This window comes from Dendrobates tinctorius, unplaced genomic scaffold (assembly GCF_039654945.1).
Source record: "Dendrobates tinctorius isolate UK_male_01 unplaced genomic scaffold, ASM3965494v1 ptg000064l, whole genome shotgun sequence".
Classification (NCBI taxonomy): Eukaryota; Metazoa; Chordata; class Amphibia; order Anura; family Dendrobatidae; genus Dendrobates; species Dendrobates tinctorius.
Window position 1 is genome coordinate 11743184 of NW_027361732.1, and position 20881 is coordinate 11764064.

At 40.9% G+C, this 20881-nt stretch overlaps 1 protein-coding gene across 7 annotated transcripts in view; it reads left to right on the top strand.

Moving 5' to 3' along the window:
• The window catches only part of ENOX1 (ecto-NOX disulfide-thiol exchanger 1), an 835160-nt gene that overhangs the window by 405032 nt on the left and 409247 nt on the right, over positions 1–20881 (top strand). For all 7 annotated transcript variants that reach the window (XM_073580298.1, XM_073580302.1, XM_073580303.1 and 4 more), the window contains one exon: positions 13349–13407. The gene's annotated coding sequence lies outside the window, so the exon portion shown is untranslated. The remainder of the gene's footprint in view (positions 1–13348; positions 13408–20881) is intronic.

The window sequence follows — 20881 nt, forward strand, 5'->3', positions numbered from 1 at the left end:
CATGGATATTGGCCCCCTCATATCCCTTAAAATAGCAGCCTGCAGCCGCTCAGAAAAGGCACATCTGTTAGATACACCAATTCTGGCTATTAGTCCGGCTCTTCCCACTTGCCCTGTGGCGGTGGTAAGTGAAGTTCATATTTGTGGGGTTGTTATCGCCTTTTTATTGTCCGGTGATATCAAGCCCATGGCTTCGTAATGGATAGGCATCTATAAGACACCTATCCATTACCAATCCTATAGTTATATTGTAAATAAAGACACAGCCAGAATAAAGTCTTTTATTTGGGAAAAAAACAACAACTCACTTTTACTTTATTTAAAAATAATAAACACAGTTATACTCGCCTAACACCCATACCATTGAAGGCATGGTCTCCTGTAAAAAAACACAATAAAAAACAACCATATCCCTCACCTGAAAGTCATTCTATTCCACGCCATAATCCATGTTAAGGATTAATAGTTTTCAACCTGGACGGTGCCAAGATGCGATCGTCCAGGCTGAAAGCCACTGCTGCGAGCTTAGCATCAGTGAGACTAGCGGTGACGTCATCGAGGTTACCACCTGTCACTGAGGCTGCGTTTCCAGCTGGGCTCCTGAGCTACGTGACCTCGATGAGATCACCACTAGCACAGTAAGATAAAGCCTCACTGTGCAGCATTGAGTTCACTGCAGTTCACCGGGAGAAATTAGAAATTTCTCCCGGTGAACTGCAGTGAACTCACCACTGCACCATGAGACTTTCTTAGAGTATGTTCCCACGATCAGTAAACGCTGCAGGTATCCAGAAGTTGCAGCATAGTGGATTTCAAGAAGTCCCATGCACACTATGCGTGCGCAGATGCCCAAGGCTCACCCGCGGAGACGGACATGCTGCGTGTCTTTCCAGACCGCGAGTCTCCGCAAGATAAATATCACCCGTACAATGTATGTGACGCTGTGATTCTGCACGGTTCAATGAACATGTGGAATCACCTGCGTTCAGAAGTCTGATGCGGTTTGGACCCAGCGGACATGTGCTGCGTTCAAAGCGCTGCCGATTCCTGACCTTGGGATGTAGCCTTGCAATCTCCTGTGCTATTGATTTTATGCAAAGTTTGTTGAAAGTACAGTTTCTTTTTCACCAAAAAGGCTGGTGTAATAAAATTTTACAAAGCTCTTCAGGAAAACATAGTGCTGAGAATTCGCCCGAGACAAGGAGCAATCCCTGAAGTCTTCTTCCTAAAAAATATAGTGTGTACTTATACTAATGCCACGTGTAGGTTGCAATAGGTAGTGAGTAGCCAACCAATAAGACATCCTTGAGGACTAGCAATGTTAGCCAAACTAGAGGTTTTTTAATTTATTTTTTTTAATTTGTCCATGCAGACCAGGATTCTTGTTGGGTGGTTAGAGGCTTGTGATGAATTTCCTTGGGTGTGGTGGAAGGAGCATGTTAAAGGAAACCTGTTATTTCACCAGCAGCTATTAACTATCAGGTATATGGTTAATTTGCAGGATAGTAGCGTTACAATGCAGTCTTATCTACGGCATTCTGTAATGCTGTAGATAAGCCCCCGATGTAACCTGAAAGAGAAGAAAAAGAAGTTAGATTATACTCACTGGGGGGCGGGGATGGGGTGCGGTGGGTGTCGCGGTCCGGTCTGGCGCCGCGGCAGAAGTAAGGAGTAGGACGTCATCACTAGAAGATGGGGGGGGCGCCGGACCGGACCGCTACACCCATCGGATCGGACTGGATCCCCCGGTGAGTACAGAATGCTGTAGATAAGCCCCTGATGGCGGTGGCCGCATCTTATAGGCCTAAAAATGGGGTGACAGATTCCATTTAAGGCTCCTTCACAGGATGGTATTTTTGGTTTAAGTCCTGTCTGAAAAAAACGGACCGCTCTCAGCTCAATATTATTCAATGAGGCCGTGCAGATTAACTGTTTTTTTTCCCACTGAATATGCGTGTGGAAATTTTTTTTTTAACATGCATTAGTTTCTTCTGTAAATTGGATTCAAGTCTGTAGGTGCGCAAAAAAATGCCACACATATCCCCAATACAGCATCGATTTTTTTTTTTTTTTAATGGACACATTATTTTTTATAGCACCATTTACTCCATGGCGACTTACATGTGAGGAGGGGTATACATAATAACAAGTACAGTAATCTTAAACAATAGAAGTCACGACTGGTACAGAAGGAGAGAGGACCCTGCCCTCGAGGGCTCACAATCTACAATCTTTGCAGTTCTATAAAAAAAACAAAAAACGGTAAATGGTCGGCACGGTGGCTCAGTGGTTAGCACTGCAGCCTTGCAGCGCTGGGGTCCTGGATTCAAATCCCACCAAGGACAACATCTGCAAGGAGTTTGTATGTTCTTGCAGAAGAAACTCTGAACAATTTTTCTTATATGATTGCGTGAACCTACTCTTATGTTACTGCAAAACACATTATTTTAAGAATACTAGATGTAGTCATAGAAAGGACAAGTCCAGGAGTGGGCCATTTGTTCTGATGCTGCATGACTTGAAGAAATTACATTTGTAATTAAACTAATTAGTCAGTGACACTATTGGGAAACACTGTCAACAAAATAACATGTGGCAACAACAGTTTTTATCTGAACTAATTTTTCCCATTAGTTTTAGTTAGGGCATTTTTAATAGAAAACTTTGTCCACCCTTTGCTAACCCTTTCTTTTGTTAAACACATTAGGTTAAGTTTTCACAATGCGTTTTTTTGTGAGTTTTTGATGCTGTGTATTTTCACTGCAACAAATGCAACGTTTTACAGTTCCAGCAAAGTGGATGGGATTTGTAGAAATTTCATGCCAAATGTACTATTGTTTTTGCAGAGCATTTTTAACCCCTTCATGACCGGAATTATTCTCGTTTTTGCTTTTTTGTTTTTTGCTTTTTCCTCCTCTGTCTTCCTAGAGTCTTAACTTTTTTATTTTGTGGTCAATATGGCCATGTGATTGCTTTTTTTTGTGGGACGAGTTGTACTTTTGAATGACACCATTGGTTTTACCATATAGTGTAATGGGAAACGTGGAAAAAATTCAAAGTGCAATTGCACAATTTGTTTTTGTTTTACTTTTTTACTACTGTATGTTGACTAAATGCTAAAACTGACCTGCCGTTATGATTCTCTAGGTCACTACGAGTTCATAGACACAAGACATGTCTAGGTTCTTTTTTTATTTAAGTAATGAAAAAAAGTTCCAAAGTTTGTATAAAAAAAAAAACAAAACAAAAAAAACAGACATTTTCCGATACCCGTAGCGTCTCCATGTTTTGTGATTTGGGGTTGGGTGAGGGCTCATTTTTTGCGTGCCGATCTGACGTTTTTAATGATCCCATTATGGTGCAGATACAATCTTTTGATCGCCCGTTATTGCATTTTAATGTGGCGTTTTGACTTTTTTTCTTGTTACGCGGTTTACCGATCAGGTTAATTCTTTTTTTTTTTTTATATTGATTGATCGGGCGATTCTTAACCTGGCAATACCAAATATGTGTAGGTTTTATTTTTTTTAGTGTTCTCTTTTTAATATGGGGTGAATAGGGAGAGATTTGAACTTTTTTATAATTTTTTATTTTTTTTATATTTTTAAAAACTTTTTTTTTTTTTTTACTGTTAGCATGCTTCAATAGTCTCTATGGGAGACTAGAAGATGCCATAACCCGATCGGCTCTGCTACACACAGGTGATGATCAGATCGTCTGTATGTAGAATGTAAATCCACAAGGACAGGGTCCCCTCCCCTCTGTACCAGTCTGTCATTGTAAATTTGTTTACTGTTAACAATATCTATAACTTTGTATGTAACCCCCCTTCTCATGTACAGCACCATGGAATTAATGATATATAAATAAATTAATAATAAAAAAGAATTGCTGACTTGCTATGTGCGCCGACCACTGGGCAGTGACAACCATAGAGATCTGCAGGAGACCTCTGGTTGTGATGTCAACCCATCGGCTACCCGAGATCACGTGATGGGGGGTCACTGATGGGCGGATTTCTAGCCCGATTGCCGGAAGCGCATGTTAAATGCCGCTGTCAGTTTGACAGCGGCATTCAATGGGTTAATAGCCGAGGGTGGATCGTGATTCCACCCGCGGCTGTTCAGGGCACATGTCAGCTGTTCAAAACATTTCAAAGGGAGGGTATTCAACATCGGCATATTATTACACCTGATGTCAGAAAGGGGTTAAAATTCAGAGCATATAAATTTCTATTGTGGTTATGCCGAGTTTAATATGTGGCTTTTCTCCATGGAATTTCATTAGATGCGGACAATCCACAGGTAAAAAATGCATTTGTACGTGTTTGCTGTGGAAACACTAAAGCATTAAAACACTAAGTATGACTGTATCAATAAAGTTCTGTCAAAGCCAAATACCTGGCTGTATAAAAAAGCAGCAATAGTTAGCCCCTTTACCCCCCCCAAGAACAGGACAGATTTTACAATTCTGACCAGTGTCACCTTGTTTTAATAACTCTGGAACGCTTCAACTTATCCCACTATTTCTGAGCCTGTTTTTTCATGACATATTATACTTCATTATAGTGGTAAACTTTGTTCGATATGACTTGGGTTTATTTATAAAAATCAGATATTTGGCGAAAATCTGGCAATGTTCAAACTTTTAATTTTTATGCCTTTAAACCAAAGAGAGATGTCACTCAAAACAGTTATTAAATAACATTTCCCACCATTTACTTTGCATCAAAACAATTTTTGAAACAGAATTGTTTTTTTGTTGGGAAGTTAGAAAGGATTATAAGATGACCAGCGATTTCTCATTTTTCCAGCAAAATTTAGAAAACTTTTTTTAGGGATCACATCACATTTGAAGTGACTCTGAGGGGCCTGTATGACAACAAATACCCCAAATTTAGATCATTCTAAAAACTGCAACCATTAGACTATGTGCCCACGTTGCTTTTTTAGCTTTTCCACCTCGTTTTTGCGGCCACGGAAATTCTTAAAAAACGTATCCCCATGCAATCCTGTGGGATTCCACAGTTGCTGTGTCAATGCTGCGGATTTTACCGCTGCGGAATCACATAGCGGTAAAATCCGCAGCATGTCCATTATTTCTGCTGAATCGCGGCGATTCCACCGCCATAGGATTGCATTGAAACGCTCACTTTATGCATGTGGCTATGCCCACCAAGCGAAAAGTGAGAGCTTCATGTGCGGATGGTACCCAGGGGGAGAGAGGAGACTCTCCTCCCGGCCCTGGGTACCATACTGTAAAAGATAGAATTAAAATAAAAAATAGGGATATACTTACCCTCTGTTGGCCCTCGGAATCCTCCTGCCTCTCAGCCACTATGCCAGCATCTTTCGTTCCCAGGGATGCATTGCGCGAATGACCTCTGATGACGTAGCAGTCTCAGAGGTCATTGTCACAAGGCATCCCTAGGAACAGAAGATGCTGGCAGCGTGGCTGAGAGGCGGGAGGATTCCAGGGGCCGACAGAAGGTAAATATATCCCTATTTTTTTTTTTTTTTATTTTTAACATCCTATCTTTTACTATTGATGCCACATAGGCAGCATCAATAGTAAAAAGTTGATCACACTTGTCAAGCACTATGCTTGACAAGTGTGACCAAACTGTCAATCACTTTTCCAAGCGATGCTTCAAATCGTTTGGAAAAGCGCAAGCATTCTGCAAGCTAAAAGCGCTTGCAAAATGCTTGTGTTTTGCGGGAAAACGCATGCGAATTCCGCATGCGTTTTACCCGCAGCAGGGAAATGCGGACATTTCCGTAGCATTTCGGCAACTTGGGCGCTTAGCCTTAAGGTACTCAAAACCACGTACAAGAAGTTTATTAAACCTCCAGATACTTCACAGGAATTAGTGAAATGTGGAAAGAAAAAATTAACATTTAACTTTTTTCACAAACATTTTACTTTAGACCCAATTTTTTTTTGTTTTCACAAGGGAAACAAAAAATGGACCCCGAATTTTTTTGTGCAATTTCCCCTGAACACGCCGATTCCCCATATGTGGTGGAAAACTACTGTTTTGGTGCACAGCAAGGCTTGTAAGGGAAGGAGCATTGCTCGACTTTTGGAACTCAAAATTGTCTAGAATCGAGAGCGAATGCCACGTTGGATTTGGAGAGCCCTTGATGTGCCTAATAAGTGGAAACCCCAACAAATGATGCCATTTTGGAAACTAGACCCCCTCAAGGAACTTATCTAGATGTGTGGTGATCCCCCAGGTGCTTCACAGAAATTTATAACATTGAGCTGTGAAAGTAAAAAAAAAAATCACATTTTTTTTCCACAAAAATTTTCTCTTAGCCCTAATTTCTTTATTTTCACAAGGATAACAGAATTTGCACAATACAATTTGTTGTGCAATTTTTCCTGAGTACACCTATAACCCATATGTGGTCAAAAACCACTTTTAAGGCAGAGTGCAAAGCTCAGAAGGGAAGACGTGCCATATTGGAGTATCGATTTTGGTGCAATGGTTTGCGAGTACCATGGCACATTGGCAGAGCCCCTGAGTTGCCAGAACAGCAGAAACCACCCCCCATAAGTTACATCATTTTACAAACTACAAATCTCAATGAATTAATCTGGGGGTGCCTTGAGCATGTATACTCCACATGTGCCTCACATAAATTTATACCATTAGGTGGTGAAGAAAGAATAATTACATTTTTACCACTAAAATGTTTTTAGCCCCAAATTGTTTAATTTTACAAGGGCTAATAGGATAAAATAGGAAAAACTGGACCTCTGTTTGTTGTGCAATTTCTCCTGAATGCGTCAATACCCTATGTGTAATTGGGAACTACTTTTGAGGCATAGTGCAAAACTCAAAATTGAAAGAGCACCATAATTTAGTAAAGATTTTACTGTTATGATTTGCAGGTGCCATCACCCACTGGGAGAGCCCTTGAGGTAGCAGAACACCTGATAAGTGACCCCATTTTAAAAACTACACTTCTCAGTGAATTCATCTAGGGGTGCAGTGATCATATTGACACCATGGGTGTGTCACAGAATTTTATACTATTAAGCGTAAAAAAAAAATAGTCACAAAATTACCACAAAAATGTTTTCGTGCCAGATTTTATATTTTGACAAGGAAAAATGGGTAAAAATGGCACCAAAATTTGTCCCACAATGAAGATAATGCCCAAGTCACCTCTGTGATGAGAAGATAATCAATTTGTCTATAAACGAGTCTAGCTCTGCTATTTCTACGGTACTTAGCATGCTGAACACTGCTCAGTGCCTCGTTGTGACGGGAAAAAGGTCAACGGAGTTCATATCCAATGAATTCTGTTCACCTCAATGACATCCACTCGAGTGCCTTGAGAACTTTCTCATGGTGCTCGTGCTGACGTCGTTGAGGTGAATGGAGTTCATCGTATATGAACTAACCACACCTTTTTCACACTAAGCTGCACAAGCATATGTGGACGTCATAGGATTATCTTCACGTTGGGCACAGTTGATGGGTATGGTTGTTTATTATTTCAACTCTTTTACTGGGGACATTGGCTTCAGTGGATTCGTCCACTTAAATAATGGCTTCTGAGATTTTATGCACTCCTCAGTGTAGAGGTTGAAATGGAGAATTCAAAACCAGTATATCATATGGGGATACTTTTAAATATAATGCAGTATTATAAAGACATTTCTGAATGTGCAGTGTTTTTATGGCTTTCTGTTACACTAGTTTACACATTGCTGAAGGCATGATACAACCCACTTTTTCAATTTTGGCTCTAGAGTAACAAAATCCGAAGGTGTTTAAGTTAAAATGGAAAGTGGATGGTTGTAAACTATGCTTAAATGAATAAATCATGTTTAGTGCTATCATAATATGTGTAGATAGCATTAATCAATGAAAAGCAACCTGAAAAGATATAAGTAGCGCTATGTCAAAAGGTATTTGGAAGCGAAGTAGGATGTCGGGAGCATAAAATATATCCTCACTCCTGAAAATGAGCCTTGACATTGCACTAAGTCTGAAACCTATTAGAGAAAGAAAAAAAAGCTATAAGAGAAAGTAGCACAGGGCTGTTAACCTTCTACATGGGAAAAGTACAAGGTAGTATATCACGATTTCTTATGGCTGTTGGCTTGTCTGTCATTTATATTCACATGGATGCGGCTGGCTGACCCAGATGATGTAACTGTATGTATTGCTGTGCTGATAATATTGCATATAGATAAAATTATTCTGTTGTGTAAGCTGGGTCAGGTAATACAGAAGAATACTCTAATTCTTGTCAACACATAAAACATTTTAACTGCATCATAAAAGAATATATATACAATATCCTGGCAGGATAGCTGTGCTGCGCTCCCACCCATGCAGCGTAAACCTCCATGGTCTGAGCTCCAATTCCAGGAACAACTCTCTGCGTTCTGCATCTTCAGCATCTTCGGTGGAAATTTAGCTGTAGCTTAATCATTAATGTATCATTAACCAAAAATCTATCATGCTCTGCCTTCTTTTTAGTATCTTCCAGTAAAGAATCAATTTTTTCTTGCATGACAATATTCAAAGTATATTCATGTGTATTATTATTATTATTATTATTATTATTATTATTATTATTATTATTATTATGTTGATGTTAATGCTGCCCAAGTCAGACAGCATGACTCAAAGGCGCCCAAGCGCATCCAGGTCTGTTTCTCTCTGAAACACGTCAAATTTATAAGTGAAACATATTGCGATGTCTGACGGGTTGGACAGGGGGAAAGGTGTGGGTAGGTGTTCATTCACAGTGATAAACATTAGAAGACCATGTACTGGTCTAGACTATACAGCCTCCGAGTACAGGGGTGTTCCAGTTTTATGCAAATAGGGCTTATAGGGTTTTTACCATATTCTTAGATGTATATGGTTGGATAGAGCTTGTACAACAGGTCACCTCTGCTGTCGACATGGTGGCCGGATATGCTTACAAGCCTTGTCCTATCCAATTTGCACTGAGGCTGACTAAGATCGTTGGAGTGCGCTGTTGGCTCCTAATCTTAGCGCAATGTCCCTGTTGGGACTCACAATTTACATTCCCTATCAATATATCTTTGTGTGGTAGGAAACTGGAGTATCTGGAGGAAACCCACCCAAACACGGCAATCATAAAAACGCTATGCAGATGTTGTCCTCAGTGAGATTAAAACCCATGGCTGCAGTACTGAAAAGCCTCAGTTTCTTACCACCGAGCCACACGCTTTTCAGTCTTATATGCTTCCGTAGATGGGCACAGTTCTGGCAGGTAGTGTGATGAAGTGACGGGTCTTAGCTGTCAAACATGCAGGTGAGCACCGCCTTCCATTAATGAGGAATAAACTTTTAGGCCTGGGTGCATACACTTTGGGGATAGGCGCCTAACAGTGGCCACAGTCGGGCTCTCTGGCTAGGTATCTGTTCAACACAGGGACTCCTTTAAAAAAAAAATCTGTAAATTTCTTTGCAGTGGCCCTCTGTTTAGGAAAGTGCAGTCTGCTGTGCTTTCCTACACAGTACCACAAATGGTGTGCTGATGCATACCTTCCAGACAGGCTGAAAGAACACACTCTTTGACCTCTGTTTGGTGAATGGGGACCTATGGGATCATTAAAGAATACTCCTGGAAGAGCATGTATTCTTATTTTTATTATTATTATTAAAAAAGTTTTTTTTAATGAAAATTTTGTATTCATTCCTATGTTGATTTACCTGGACATATCTGTTATGATATCATGTAACTAATATGTTTGACAAGTTTTCTTAACTCAAGCAGTCATTTTCCATATTTAAAGGGGTTGTCCAGTGAAAAGAAGTAATCATATATCCTTTGAATAGAAATATCAAAAGACTGACCGTCCCTGCCAAACAGAAATTAGCTGTGTACAGGTGCATACTAAGAGTAGCCGTCTCCATATATAACCAACAAATAAAGTAGCACTCTGTAGCGCTATAGAATGCAAACATGAAATATGAATTGCATTACTGCATTAGGAAATAGGAAAAATTGAGAATACTTAGCACATATATTGGTCAATTCATGTGTACCCGGCAGCCGCAATAAGGCGATTCTCGTTTCTGGGACCTATCCTATCGGGACTCCTCTCATGGGCTGATAGCATCCATTTATATGGCTGCTGGGTACACATGAATTGGCCAATTTATGGGCTAAGTATTCTCAGTCTTTCCTATCTTCTAGAGCAGTAATGCAATTCAGATTTCATATATTTCATGTTTGCATGCTATAGTACGACAGAGTGATACTTTATTTTGGTAGTTACTATTAGAATAGGTTATACCTTGCTGATTGGCAAGTTCCCCGTTCTGTTGGTCCACAATTTATAAGCGATCCTATGGATAGGAGATGTATTTTCTGCAAAATCCATTTAGTTTCTTCTGACAATGCTCAATAAATGTATGTACAGGGTGGGCCATTTATATGGATACATCTAAATGAAATGGAATGGTTGGTGATATCAACTTCCTGTTTGTGGCACATTAGTTGTGCTTTTCTTGTCAATTTTTTTGTGCTTTACCCTGTTTTTTCATTTGCAATTTATTCTTCTAGCTTGCACCTTCATAAAATGTTGGCACCAAAGTTCTCCAGTTCCTCCCTGGAGTGATTTTTATGTACAGTACATTAAATATTTTGGTACAAATTTTGTAACAAGTTACTGGATCATTTCACTTTAGCTTTAAAAAAAAAAACAAAAAAAAACAAAGCACAAGTTTAACAAAAATTAAAAAGCATTTATTATTTAACTCAAATTTTGTGAATCACATGTACCATTTTGAAGAATTTGGAGAGATAAGCAGTGTGGCTTTAAATGAAAAAAAACAAGAAAATGATTGATTTAAAAAAAAAAAAAAAAAAAGCAAATATATAATTCGGCCATTAGCCTTTTCCTGATTTTTCTTATTTATACGTGGACTCGATATTCATCTTGTTTTCAACATTAATGAAATGTTAAACTGATGGAATAGATGCAACACTGCTCTGTACAGAACAGACAGAAAAGCTGTACGGACTTGAGCCAGAGCCTTAGATGCTCAGTCGTTAGTCACAGAAGGTATACAGTCATTGATAAGCTGGCTGTTTCTGCTGCTTGACCCAAGGGATGAGAGATCAGATTATCGTCTGGGATTTTTTTTCATTTCTCATGCTTGTGGTAAGATTAAGCTCTGGTTGGTTATTGCTTTTGGCAGGTTGACTGTTTGAACCTCACACTTCATGTCCAGATAAAGTGGTCAGAGGATTGCAAACAGGCTGAAAGTGGCTGTCAACATTTGTCCCTCCAGGAAGAGGAAAGCTTGCCAGATATTTCTCCTGCGTGTTTTGAGAGGAGCCTGTACCCTGGCATTGACATACAGTGAAACATGAGTTTTATAGGAGTTGATTAGAGGTGATTAACTTATTGACCTTTCAGAGGAGACCAGAGCTCAAATAGATAGTGGACATCTATGACTGAACTCACCAGTCCCATGTATAAATAATAGGGTAATATCACTGCTCATTTTATTTCTGTTACCACTTTGAGATTTATATCTCAAACCTATAGATACAGTACAGATAAGGATTAGCATCATATTCAGGACTGTGGAGTCGGTAAGACAATCCTTCTTTGATTCTCGACTCAGCAGAGATTCATCTCCACTAAAGCAGAGATCCTTACAAGAACAGACATTTAGGCCGGGATCACTATCACCGGCACTCAGATCGGAGCATGCGGCTCCATGTATTTCTATGCGGCCACACGCTCCTCTCCCGAGTGCCGGGTATTAACTTGCGAGACTCTGCCGTGTTTCTCGCATGTGTGATCTCGGCCTTATAGGACATTTCATAACTTTCCCAAATTCTTATGAAAACATTTACAGCACATACCATACCACATTGTACTACTGTACACAAATTTTTATATATTTTTTTGGAATTGGTCCATTTTATTCCGACTCCACCAAAATGGACACCGACTCCCAGGGCTGTGGAGTCGGACTTGGAGCCCATTTTGGTGGAGTCCGTGTCATGGATATTGAGGAGTCGGAGGTTTGGCTTACCGACTCCACAGCCCTGTTCATATTTGCCACTAGTAGTCAGTGGAGGAGCTAGTATGGAAAGAAAACCAATGCATGTTTTACAATATTGTGCACAAGCCCGTCTTTCTGCTTATGACCTCACAGTTTTTTCACTTTATTTCCTGTTTCCTGTCCAATGTCCCAACTTAGTGCTTGAATCTGGTAGGATGGGAAAACATGCATGACTCTGCTAGGCCATGTGGGGCAGGAGTGCTGGCTAAAGGTTTCTGGGGCTTCTGGCAGGTTTTTAGCCCATTGTCCATGATTATTGTAATGACTGCATGGTAGCCTCTTCCAGTCTCAACAGCAAGTGTGTCTCATTCCCAGTACTCCCAAGTACTCCATTTACAAGGTGAACTGCGCATGCTGAAGAGTGTATGCAGTTCACAGCGGGTACAGCTCCAGCATAGGAGAGAAGGGCTGGCAGCTGCACCTACGGCACGGCTCTCCCAGAGCGTAACAAAACATCTGCTGGTGTCATGCATTGGCACACCACACAGATGCTGTTGCCGATAGTGGTCTCCTTTGCCTCAGAATTTTTTAAAATATTTTACAAAGCCTTCTCTTCTTGCTACAACTGAATAAATTATTTTATTGTCGACGGATTTTTCACGTTTTTCTTGTGTATTACATGTTGCACATCCTTGATTGTTTTATGGTAAGGACGAATGATAGCACAGTTACATATATACTGGCTGCTATATACTGAATGCTATATGAATTATCCATTTGGGATCGATTTATTTTCCCCGCATAGACATGAAAGGGTGAGTCTCATCTGGAATATGGAAGAGGCTAATGCATGCTATGGTCATCTTTACAGCCCGATTGCGTAACAGTGGACGGAGCGCTGTCTGTTTTTTCGCACTCGCACCATAATTATTTGTGTGAACGTAGCCTAATTCTATTGAACATAGTAAGGTGGTCTGCATCTGTGCATACGGTGTACTGACGAGACCTGGGGCTTTGTTCAGAGTTGGCCACTCAATCATATACAGTACTTTTGTGATCTAGCCATTGTGTAACCGTTGTATTGTTTCTAAACACGCCATACACACGCTCGTATAGTTATTGGAATACCAAAGATATAAGAAGCTTATTTTTTTTTTTTTGCCTCTGTTTTTGAATATACAAAGACTTTTGTAAGATTGTATTATTAATTATGTGGTGTTTTATTCTTTTCTTTCTTTCAGCCCTTTAATCCTTTAAAACGTATGACTCGTACTAAAGCCATTTCTTAATTTATGGAAATAACGTTGGCATTGTTCTTTTTTTCAGCTTCCTTGACTTCATTGCAACATTGAAGAAAAGAATTTAACTTCTAAGCGTTTGCTGAGGCAAGTGATAAACTGCATTATGTGTCTTTTGCGATGTTTTTGTTTCTTTCGTAGGTCTAATATCTGTGTTACTTGTTTTATTGTCAGCAGAGGCAGGACGTATAAGCATATTGTGTCTATAGCATCATGTGTAGCATTTCCTCAATATTGCATATACAATGAGTATGTAGATTCCTTAAAGGGAACCTGTTAGTAAAAAAAAAAAAAAAGTAAACAATTTTAAACTTGTGTTTCAGACTAATTGGAAGTGCACCTTGAATGAGAAAATGAAGTTATATGCTGCCAGCGACCACTCGCTTCCAGCCATTGGGGCAGTGAACATTTAGCGTCTACTATGCAATGAGTACCCTTTAATCGCAGTCCCTCTGCACCTTGATTACCATCCTTCTTTACACATAAACTACACAGTAGGATGGCAGTTAGCGAGCAGAGGTAGGGATTACAGCATGCTCTCGGGGTACAGAGCGCTGACTGTTCACTGCCCCCTAGTGGCTGGTAACGAGCAGCTGCAAGGAGAGAACATAGCTTAAATGGGTAACCTTCCCATCTCAAAAATCCTAACCCAATATGTAGTTGGTGTAATAATAATAATGGCTAATTCTTCCACTTAGAACTGTAGTATAGTTCTTCTAATTTGCTATGTCTCTTTTTCTTCATGTGTAGGAATTGCAATAGCTTAAGTATCCATGGTTGCGACCAGTGATTGTGACATTTCGTTATAGTCAGCAGACCTATACTACATTTCTAATTGGAGGTATTTGCTAAAAAAAAAAAATTATCATTACACCATCTGCAGATTAGGATAGGATCTTGAAGATGGGAATACTCCTTTATACCCTTCACGACCTTTGACATAACTGTACTTCATGATCGGGAAGGGGGTTACAGATCATTCTGCCAGGTGCTGAAGCTGTACCGACATGATTGACAGCGGGAGCTCAGCTTATGTGATAGCTGAGCCTCAGCTGTCACAGCCAGTAGCGGTATCTGCACCGCCTCCAGCTGTTTAGCCCCCTGATTGGCGCGATCTGTATCGATTGCAGCATTTGGAGGCTATGAGAGGGAGGGGAACTCCCTCTCTCTCCTGATTAATGCCCCCACAACGTCATTGCAAGGGATCGATCGTTGTCATGGCAACCCGAGGTCATCATGACATCCTCCGGGTTCACCTTTAGGTGAATTCATTGAGTGGTGTAATTTGTAAAATGGGGTCACTTATGGAGGGGTTCTGCTGTTCTGGCACCTATGGTGCTCTTCCAGTGGATTAAAACTGCCTTAAACCATAACAGCAAAATCTTCACTGCAATATGGCGCTCTTTCCCAACTGAGCTTTCTATTGTGTCTGAGAAGTAGTTCCCACTTACATGTACGTTTTTGACACATTATAGATAAATTACACAACTATTCTGTCCATTTTTTCCAGTTAACCTTTTTAAAGATTAAAAACTTGGGCTAAAACAACAATTTAGTGGTAAAAATGTAATTATTATTTTTCACCGCCCAATGGTATATACTTCTGTGAGGCACATGTGGTGTCAATATGCTCACTGGACCCCTAGATGAATTCAATGAGAGGTGTAGTTTGTGAAATGGGGTCACTTATGGGGGGTTCTGCTACCTCCGGGGCTCTGTAAATGCAACAGGGCACCTTCAAACCATTCCAGCAAAATGTCAACTCCAATATGGCGCTTCTTCCCTTCTGAGCTATGCATTGTGCCTCAATAGTAGTTTTAGACCACATATAGGGTATTGACGTACTCGGGAGGAATTATGTAACAAATTGTACTGTCCATTTTCTTCTAATTATCCCTTTTGAAAATTTATAACTTGAGGCTGAAGAATTATTTTATTAGAAAAAATTGTAATCTTCCATTGACTCAGCCCAATGTTATACAATTCTGTTACTCGCCTGAGGGGCTATAAATGCTCACTACACCCTTGCATAAATTGCTCATTAGGTGTGGTTTCTAAAATGGGGTCACTTCTAAGGGGTCTGGCTGTATTGGCGTGTCAGGGGCTCTTCAATTGTGACACTGCATCTGCAATCTATTATAGCCAAAATTGCATTCCAGAATTCACTTGGCGCTTCTTCCTCTCCGACCCCTGCCGTGTGCCCAAACGGTAACTTTCCATCACATTTGGGGTATTGGTGTTCTCAGAAATTGCAAAACACATTGTATGGTCCATTTTTCCTGTTACCGTTATGAAAATGAAAAATTTGGGGCTAAAGCAACGTTTTTGTGGGGAAAATTTATTTTTTTATTTTCACAGCTTAACATAAAATTCTGTGAATTAGTTGTGTGTTCCATGTGGTCAACCCACTTCTAGATGAATTCCTTGAGGGGTGTAGTTTCCAAAATGGGGTCAATTGTTCGGGCGTTTCCACTGTTTAAGCACATCAGGGGCTCTGAAAATGTGACATGGCGTCCGCTATCTATTTGAGCCAATTTTGCGCTTCAAAAGTTGAATTGCGCACCTTTCCTTCCGAGCCCTGCCATAATCCCAAACAGTAGTTTACACCACATACGGGGAATCTCCGTACTCAGTTGAAACTGCGCAACAGATTGTACAGTTAATTTTCTCCTGTTAGGCCTCTTTCACACTTCAGTTTTTTGTGTCCGTTAAAATCCGCCAAAAAGTCGGGCAAGCGGATCCGTTCTTAACTGATGTGAACGGATGCCACAGGATCCGTTTTTTGACGGATCCTCAAAATGAGGAAATTTAAAGGAACCGCTGGCCGAGAGAGAGAGAGAGATTTTTTTTGTCCGGCACCCAGACAGAATTTCGGGTTAAATCAGTGTCTGGAGGATCCGCCGGGCAAAAAAACGTTGCAAGCTCCGTTTGGAAATCTTTGAGGATGTTGACGGACAGCAACATTATGGCGGATCCGCAAAAAAACGGATACAACGGACGTCAGTCCGTCAAAATCCGCCAATAATGAAAGTCAATGGGGAAAAAAAACGGATCCGCAAAAAAAATTTGTGGATCTGTTTTTTTTTAAAACCTGGCGAATTTTGACTGATTGTAAAAAACGGAAGTGTGAAAGAGGCCTTACTCTTTTGGAAATGCAAAATCTAGAACTAAAGCAGTATTTTTGTGGGAGAAAGTAAAATTTTCATTTTTTTTTCTTCCACATTGTTTAAATTTCGGTGAAGCGCCTGAAGGGTCAGCAAACTTCTTGAATGTGGTTTGAGGCATTTAGCTTTTAAAATGGTGTCACTTTTGTTTGTTTTTTTGACACATAGGCTCCTCAAAGTCACTTCAAATGAGAGGTCTCTAAAAAAAAAAAAATTGGTTTTATAAATTTTGGTGAAAAAATGAGAACTTGCTAATACCTCTTTTAACTCTTCTAACTTAGTAGCAAAAAAAGTTGTTTCGTAAGTGATGCTGATGTGAAGTAGACAAGTGGTAAATATTATTTTCGGTAACTATTTTGTCTGGTATAACTATCTCATTTAAGAGCATAAAAATTGAAAGTTTGAAAACTACTGAATAACCGCAAATTACATCAACCAAAATTTGCCGCTAACATGAAGTACAACATGTAAGATAAAAAAAAAACAAAACAGTGTCTGCATCACTGGGATATGTTGATTTGTTCCAGAGCTAAACCCTGCTGTTCTGTTCCCATGTGCTATCCACTTGTATTGCTCCCGGGTCACTATGACCCGGTTTATTAAATCTTGATTTTAGATACTCTAACTCAATTATTTTTATACCTTTAGCTTACTAGACTGTGTGGGAACATGTTTGGAAAGAAAAATGAAATTGAAATCTTTATTTTTTTTTTTGTTCAGAAAAAACTTAGTAATAAGCAAAACGAAAAATAGCAAACTACACTTATGTGGTAAAAAAAACAAACCAAAACAAGCCGCTTCAAAAACTATAAGAGCTTCTATACTACATCAAAACATACCAGTTCTCAATGTCCAGCCATCTAACATGCTAATCGTTCAGTCAGAGCAGTGAGAATATGACACCACTTGTAAAAACATTGAGTCTTTCAACTGTAAATAACCCCCTGCTTCAAAAAAAAAAAGGAGGAGCCAAGGAAAAAAAACAGCTCTTAAGCCCCCGTTACACACTGCGATATTGCTAGCAATATCGCTGTAAAGTCACCGATTTTGTGACGTTGCAGCGATATTGCTAGCGATATCGCTGCATATGATACCTCCGACCGGCTCCCTCGCTGGTTATCGCTGATCGCGCGAGAAGCTGCTGGACCATTCCTCGTCGGCCACTTCCTGCGGCGCTTCCTGTGGCGCCGACGAACGACGCGTGGACGCGGGAGGGAGGACGTCAGGATCGCCTCGTCTGACAGGTAAGTAGCGACCCCCGTCCCTAGCGATGTCGCTGGTCAGATCTGCCTGCGTGGCAGCTCACTAGCGACCACCTAGCGATGCACCAGCGATCCTGACCGCGTCATATCGCTGGTCGGTATCGCTGGTGAGTCGCTAGGTGTAACGGTACCCTTAGCTACAAAAAGTTTGTCAGCTTTGCAGACAGTATGCAGTGACCTATAGCTTACAGAATCACACAGTAATAACACTAAGTACATGTAAAAAAATAAAATAAAAGTATTCCTTTACAATATACAATCTACCAACAGAATTGAATAAGAAAAGCATAACAAGCTAGATACCTGTAAAAAGCCAAGATACAGCCTGGAACAGAGATGTGTACAGAGCTGCTGTCCAAAGAAACTGAAAGGTCAAAAGGCCCTTTTACATTTAGCGATGCACCAGCGATCCAACCCGCGATCCGACCCGGTCAGGATCGCTGGTGCATCGCTAAATGATCGCTAGTGAGCTTTCACACAGAAAGATCTCACAACGATGCAGCAGCGACGCAGCGCACGATACTCACCTTTCACACACAGCGATCCTGACGTCCTCCCGCCCGCCTCCAGCATCGCTCGTCGGCGCCAGCAGGAAGCCCAGCAGGAAGCAGACGACGAGAAATGGAGCCGGACATTCTCGCGCGATCAGCGATGGACAGTGGGGGAGCCAGTCGGAGGTAAGTATTACACATAGCGATATCGCTAGCAATATCGCTAGAACGTCACAAAACCAGTGACGTTTTAGCGATATTGCTAGCGATATTGCTATGTGAAAACCCCCTAAATGGCTAAGTGTGTTAGCATATGTGTACTGATAAGATCAGAGGAGATAAGAACCCTTCTGAGAACAAGGAGATAAGCCAGGAAGACAGACTAAAGGCCCCTTTACATTTAACGATGCACCAGCGATCCCGACAATGATACGATCCGGTCAGGATCGCTGGTTCATCGCTAAATGGTCGCTAGTGAGCTGCCACACAGGCAGATCTCACAGCGATGTAGCGACGCAGCAGCGGTCGTTACTTACCTTTCAGATGCGGCGATCCTGACGTCCTCCCGCCCGCGTCCACGCATCGCTCGTCGGTGCCAGCAGGAAGCCCAGCAGGAAGCGCCCGACGAGAAAGGGAGCTGCACGATCTCGCGCGATCAACGACAGACAGCGGGGGAGCCGGTCGGAGGTAAGTATCACACATAGCGATATCGCTGCTGCGCCACAAAATCGGTGACGCTTTATCGATATCGCTATGTGTAAAGGCCCCTTAGCAAAATAAAAATCATTTGGAGGCCTTTAGAGCTCAGCTTTAGAAAATAAGGCCCTCTTACACAGCGTATTCTTTATACACGTGTAGTGCACACCTAGTGATCTCTCTGGATGCGCTCTACATTTTAGTATAGACTGCGCACCAAAAATAATCAATATAAAGCCATTTTTATGGTGCGCAGATCTCATTGCATACACCCGGCAGAGCGCGTGTACAACCCCATTGAAATAATTTAGGATATAAATAAATTGATATACAATAGTAGATGCAATAACTAGATCCAGCTGAGGTTATAACTGCTTTATTTCACTGAAAATATGGCCTCACAGCTGTAAAAAATGATGCCGGGTCACTTTGACCCGAACACGACAAGTGTACAAATTTGCGGGTAGCAAAAAGTAAACACACAAAAAAAAAAAAATACTCATAGATAGGTCCCCCCAAATGAGGAAAAGTCAAGTAACCTCAAGTTTTAGAAACTTATAGAAAAATATCTACATGGCCACACAAATTCTCTTACGGGTCACTATGACCCGAACATAACAGCAGGGTTAAAATGACACTGGTCAAAATTGAAAAAATTGGGCCTGGTCAGGAAGGGGAAAACAGGCTTGGGGAGTGAAGGGGTTAATTCTGATTGCGTAACTTTTCTCTGTCCAACATCATCTGTCAGGGGAAATTCGGTAGGACCCCCATATACTTCAGAAGCTCGGCCAATTATTTTGAAATTGGAGACTTTGGACTTGTCAGGAACACCGCACTGCACTTGCTCACTGAGCCAGAGCGCGTGTCCTGAGTACAAAAACTGTGCACAAAGATACCTGCGGAGCGTGCAGCAGTGGTGACAATGCATGCTCCAGGACCTGAATCACGTGACTGCTGGGGCGTGGCCTAAGCTCCACAGATCTAGGAGCTGCAGGGAAACTCCTAGAAAGGTAACTACAGGACAATGTTACCAAGGGGCATAGACAGAGACAGAAACCAGATCAAGCCAAGGTCAAAGCACGAGATAGCAATAAAGTACCAAAGGATAAGACAGAATGGATAGTCAGGACGTAGCAATAGGTCAGAAAACCAGAACGGGCATTAGACGGTACAATAGGGGTAAACTGTAATGGAGTAACGATAGCCAAGCCAGGAGGTCAGAACCAGAAAAGACAATAATACTAAAACGAGAGACGGAGTACAGAGTGAGGGGACAGACCGGGTCATACACGGGAAGCAAACAAACAACGCAGAGAAACACGCACACCAGGGGCCAGACACACCAGAACAGCAGTATAACTGACAGAGAATGCTAGTTTGGAGTGAGTATAAATAGCCCTCCCAGATCCAAAGAGAGGCCGGCAAAAGTTAACCCTGTGAGAACAGGACATTAACCATGTCCTAACCATGACAGGACTACTGGGGCCTTTGTGATTGTTGCCTTGTTTTTCTTGCACAGTAGTGCTGAATTGTCTGTGTTGATGTGTTACAGTGAGCAGCACAGTAACTTTGTGTCACTCAGGTTGGGTTCATGACAGACATCTCCAATAGCAGAAAAAGAAAACAAAATGTTACTTACCACTGCCAGTATAAGTATTCTAATTGAATATTACACTGTCCCAGTATAAGTATGCTAATTGAATATTACAGACAGAAGTGATGTGCTCAATGGTTGTGGGAAGTGATAACTGATCTGTGTTGACAGATTAGTAATAATTTATTACATTAGTCATTTTTTAGAGCTTTTAATTTCATTTCTCAATATACAGTTTGTTATTTTTAACTTGGGAACATTTCCTTCTAATTTAATTCTGATTAATTTGCAGTCAACAAATTATAAGCTTTTTAGACTTGGCTCTCGCTTTTTTATGGTGGGAAAACTCTGAGA